Source organism: Galendromus occidentalis, unplaced genomic scaffold (assembly GCF_000255335.2).
Source record: "Galendromus occidentalis unplaced genomic scaffold, Mocc_1.1 scf7180000077448, whole genome shotgun sequence".
Lineage (NCBI taxonomy): Eukaryota > Metazoa > Arthropoda > Arachnida > Mesostigmata > Phytoseiidae > Galendromus > Galendromus occidentalis.
The window spans coordinates 504,141-510,059 of record NW_003805436.1 but is presented as its reverse complement, the minus strand read 5'-3'; positions in this window follow the sequence as shown (position 1 = coordinate 510,059).

The window sequence follows — 5,919 nt, the reverse complement described above, 5'->3', positions numbered from 1 at the left end:
AACGGGAAAGCGGGGAAACGGTAAAGCGGGGAAACGGGAAACCGGGGAAACGGGAAAGCGGGGAAAGCGGGGAACCGGGAAAGTGGGGAACCGGGAAAGCGGGGAAACGGGAGAGTGGGGAATCGGGAAAGTGGGGAATCGGGAAAGTGGGGAACCGGGAAAGCAGGGAAACGGGAGAGTGGGGAAATGGGAGAGTGTGGAAACGGGAAAGTGGGAAAACGGGAAAGTGGGAAAACGGGAAAGTGGGGAAACGGGAAAGTGGGAACATGGGAAAACGGGGAAACGGGAGAGCAGGGGAACGGGAAAGCAGGGGAACGGGAAAGCAGGGAAACGGGAAAGCGGGGAAACGGGACGCGCACCAAGAGCACGCGCGACCAAAGCAAGCGCACCCGAAGCCAGCGCACTCGGAGCCAGCGCACTTGGAGCCAGCGCACTTGGAGCCAGCGCACTCGGAGCTAGCGCATGTGTAGTGAGTCTAGCGATACCGAGTCGCCGCGAAGCGGCGACCGGGAGCGCTAGGTATTTATATTCGTTGTCACCAATAGGTCGTCAGGCGCCATTCAGGTTCTCGAAATGATTGTGTTCCGATTCTTTCACTTGAAGGGCCAATATACTCGGCGAAGATCAAAACCAAGGAAAAAAATAACGCCGCGGACGGACATCGCCTCCAAAAAGATCTTTGGCGTGCCAGATGCCTACAATGTGAAGCAGTTCGTCAAGGATAAGGAATCAATACTTCAGCGCAAAGCAACCGGTGAAAAATGGACAACGCTTCGATATAGAAATTCAAGTCGCTGTGCAGCCCGAGTACGAGAAGCGAGCTCTTTATCATTGGGCACGGCTGTACGCCGGGCAACTGAATCATGGTGATGACTACTCTGTGCTGAACAAGGCAATCGGGATTCGCAAACCGGGAATTGAAACTTTTTCAAGCTGATCCAAACAGCCAAGGTTTAACGTCCCGGGTACTGTTATTTACATTGCTTCCGAGGACGGATCCATAGAGCGAATGTACCCAGGAGGATCAAGGCCGACATATTTTTCCGGCAGCAGGGATCGAACCCACACCGCCTCCCGCGCGAGCGGCGTCGTTGCGGCATTTCACGAAGTGAAACGCACGTTTGCACGAGTAGTGAGAAACGCGCTAACCACTCGACCGCCCGTCGGTGCAAACCGGGAGTTATCACCACTCCTTCCGAATCACCGAAAAGTAGAATGGGCAGGCATTTCTCCCGGATCTGAAACTGCATACTATAGAGCTGAGTAAATTCATCAAGAGTGCGAGTGAGACTCTACCAAATGTAAATTAGAGGGTGGAGAGCTCTCTGAACAGATGGGCCACATTCTTGACAAAGCACGACGAACTCGACAAGAACAACCTCTCTCGCGAACAAGACGATACGAACATTAGAAAGGCTCTGCATGTTCTCGAAGTTATGATGTTTAGCCCAGAAGAAAGAGACGCTCACGAAGCTCGCTTGAAGCACCTCCGCCGCGATGCAAGCTGGGAAAAATTCATCGAGTTCAATAGGACGGAAGCCAGGATAGAGGGTAAGATGGGGGGTATCAGAGAGGCTGCGAAACTACTCAAAGAGAATGGAGGGTCTATCGAAATCATCTCCCGAACTTGTGGAATGACAAAGGAAGAGGTGGATGAATTAACTTTGAGGCATTAACTTTGACTTTCTCCGATTCTGTTGACCCTCATGCTCTCTCTTGTCATGCAGAAACCCTCTGTGGGGCATATTCGTATTCGTGAATACGAGTACAAATATTTACGATAATTCTATGAATACGCCCGTATTCATACGAATGAGACTACCACTGTATAATGAGGCTACGAAAAGGAGCTGAGAGGCTGATGGGGGGTTTCTGGGCACGTTGAGGTCGATTCCGGGGTCAGGGCTCCCCTGAGATTTGAGCTATCGGTTATAGCGTCATTCGTATGAATGTTGGCGTATTCACAAATATCCTATGAATACGGATCTATCTATATATATATAAAAACGTATGTCTGTCTATCTGTCTTTTCGTTTGTATGTCCTTATTTTTTGAGGGCTCCACCCAAGAATATACGAAAACTCGGAAAAAAATGGAAAAATCTAAAAATCGCAGAATTCACAAACGCCTGATCCGATCGCCGCAAAAATTCAGGGGTTGGTTCCCGGGAGCTTCGGGATGGTCATATTAGGGTCGTCCTTATCATACGATGGGGGTTGCCGTCATCATTGGCCTCTGTCTTTCTACGAATTTATCTCGCTGAATATTGCTGTAGCCGTGGAGGATATAGATTTTCCGAAGAACATAGGGAACTAGTAGGGAATAAAAGCGAGGAAACGGGGGAGTGGGGAAACGGGACAGCGGGGAAATGGGGGAAGCGGGGGAGACTGGAAAGTAGGGAAACGGGACAGCGGGGAAACGGGGGAAGCGGGGGAGACTGGAAAGTGGGGATACCGGAAAACGGGGAAACGGGAAAGCGGGGGAACGGGAAAGCGGGGAAACGGGACGCGCACCCAGAGCACGCGTGCCCAAAGCAGGCGCACCCGGAGCCAGCGCATGTGTAGGGTGTAGTGTTTAACCACTGAAGAGAATACGACCGAATACGTCGGCGTCTACACTGGAAGTGATTTATTGTACTTCGTCGTTTACAGCTACTGACTATGCTACCCGTGCGGGCGCTGTCCGCCACATAGGGAGCCTAGCGATTCCGAGTCGCGGCCAAGCGGCGACCGGGAGCGCTAGTATATATACATAAAGACGAATACGAATCTATTCATATCCGTATTCTTGCAAAAAAAATTCATTATATTCGTACTGGTATTCACGAATACGAATATGCCCCGCTCTGCTCTGTGTCGACATCCTTGCCTTCGATGGCCGTCTCCGTAAAATCCTTCTCTACATGCCTGGAGCGCACGCTTACTAAGACGGCGTACTCAAAACGCCGCTTCTCCAAGAACTTATCGACATGTTACCCCTGTATCCTGTATCGATAGCGATGCAAACAATCCTTGCATCGCACCCGATAATTCCGATTCATTCCCGGTCAGCATTCACTGCGACTGGAGATCGCATTCCGCTTGTTTGCCACCAAAAACATCGGAAAGCAACCAATCACTTGTTAAGAATATAAATAAGACAACTTGTAATTATATGTATATGTATATATGTATATTATCTATATTCTTCTACTCCCCACTTCAAGCCAATCGTAGCTTCGAGGGGACAGTTAGAGCAGGAAAATGCCGACTCAATAAATAGACGGGTATGGCACATTGTCACGGTGCTCTCTTTAATCAGCTGCTTATCTGCTTCACCGACGAGATGTTGGAGTGCTTAAGGTGCACATTGTGCGAAACGCGCAACTACGCGGCTTCACCTGAATTAAGATGTGGTCGATTTCGGGCCCAGATGCCACGAGAAATATGCAGGTTGTGGTCTAGACTCTAGGTGGCTCTACAGGACAGTTGGTTCGAGCTTGTCCAGGCTTTTTCAGTCAGGAGTACGGGATTTGCTCGGCTCCATCGAGGAGTTTTTCTTCTATTCATATTTGGCGCGCCTGAGGCACCCATCCCGGGAGTATAGGGACTAAAGAAGGCATACGGTGTCTATTTTCGCGGGGAAAAATTATTCGCTCTGAATGCGGCTTGTTCCGTCGTCGTTTTCAGTTTTCCGTCTAATTCGTTCCCAAACCCTTCAAGTCTCTAGCCGACTCTGTAGTGATTAGTGTAACGTTCGGAGAGTTTCCCCGTGGATGGCGTAGATGCCCCCCCTTCGAGGGTCCCGACTGCCTATACTTCCCATGTTGAAGGAGCACACGGAACCCGGACCGCCCTTCCCTCGATGAGTTGACCGCCCCCTCGAAGGATTCCTGGAACCGCCACTGCCTTACGACCGTGTCCAGCTCAAGGATCTCCATAATTCACTCATGGACTTCAGGTAGTTCTGCTATCCGCGGTCTCGGAGGAAAAAGCTGGGAACCTAGTTTGGGGACCAGAAAAAACGCGATTCCCGAGGAAATGGTGGGAAATTGATCAGTACCATAGAAAAATATTGTAGAGCTCAGAGCAGCCGAGATTTTGAGAACAGCCGTAAATACCTGACCCGTAATCAACCATACGACTCCTAGATCCACGTCTCATTAAGCGGAATATTATCAGTCTCAAGTTCGACGGCCTCAGAAGTGGTGTATATCATCCATAACAAGATGGAGAAAGACGAACGGCTATGGGGAAATGGTCGTTGCATCAACTCATCGAGTAAGTCTACTCCGGTGATCGGGTGCCGAAGCCGAAGCAAATTCCGCAATACGACCGGCGCGAATGCCGGCACGGTGGAATTTGACTTCACGCAGGAAAGAAAGTAGTTTTCTAGACCAGTGGTCCTCAGCCTCCTCCGTCCTGGGTGCCCCCTGGAGGCAGTCGGGTCTCCCGAGTACCCCCTACCGCTAACACTGAACTCACGAGTCGAAGACTCCACGCTGAGAGAAAGGAAAAGATCATTCCATAATATGTACCACAATTCACTGCTCCTTATTCCTTAATTTAACGATGAACTAGTGCGCATTCCGCTCCTTTTGATCATTGAGCAGCAACTCCATCAGTGGATCCAACGTCGTCTCCGAAAGCCGCAGAGCAGCGTGAACATCGAGTCTATTTCGCTGCTCGTTCCCCGGTGTGGTCCTCCGTGAGGTCCTCCGTGATCCTGGTGTGGTCCTCCGTGATCCTGGTGTGGTCCTCCGTGATCCCGGTGAGGTTCCGGCGTGGTCCTCCGTGATCCCGGTGAGGTTCCGGCGTGGTCCTCCGTGATCCCGGTGAGGTGCCTATTATGGCGGCTCGCGACCGCACTCATTCTGTCTATTACCTTAGAAGAACGAAGAATAAAATTCATTCGGTAACACGCCGACAAACCCGACACAACGTGTCCGCTTGAAGACGTAGCTCACACGCTACAATTGGTGACCCGGAGTACTAAACAAGCTGGAGCACGACATATTCGAGGACACTTTCGAGGAGCTACCAGCAGGAGCCAGCCGCGACGCGCCGCGCGTCTCTGCCGTCTCCTTGAAATTGCCACCTTTCTGGCCAAAGCAAGCTACAGTGTGGTTCATCACCGTGGAAGCTCAATTCAGCTTGAGGAAAATCGTTGACGACCAGACGAAGTTCGAGTACGCTCTTACGGCCCTCGATTCCGACACGCAGGAAAGGGTGGGCGACTTTTTCGACGATTTACCGGCTGTTGGCACCCGGTACTCGGCATTCAAGGCCCGCGTTTTGGACTCCTTCAAGGTTAGTCAGCACGAGCGGTTCGCGACCCTCGTCAACCTTTCCATCGGCGACGATACTCCCACAAGGCTTCTGGACCGGATGCTTGGGTTATATAGGCCCGATCCTAACCCTTCAAAGAATCCGCTCTGCCGGTTCCACTATCTCCAGACGCTGCCGTCGCATGTCCGAGACCTGGTAGTAGCCTGTGACCACCTAGAGCTCAGAGACGTGGCAAAACTCGCTGAGGTCCTCCGTGAGGTCCTCCGTGATCCTGGTGTGGTCCTCCGTGATCCTGGTGTGGTCCTCCGTGATCCCGGTGAGGTTCCGGCGTGGTCCTCCGTGATCCCGGTGAGGTTCCGGCGTGGTCCTCCGTGATCCCGGTGAGGTGCCTATTATGGCGGCTCGCGACCGCACTCATTCTGTCTATTACCTTAGAAGAACGAAGAATAAAATTCATTCGGTAACACGCCGACAAACCCGACACAACGTGTCCGCTTGAAGACGTAGCTCACACGCTACAATTGGTGACCCGGAGTACTAACAAGCTGGAGCACGACATATTCGAGGACACTTTCGAGGAGCTACCAGCAGGAGCCAGCCGCGACGCGCCGCGCGTCTCTGCCGTCTCCTTGAAATTGCCACCTTTCTGGCC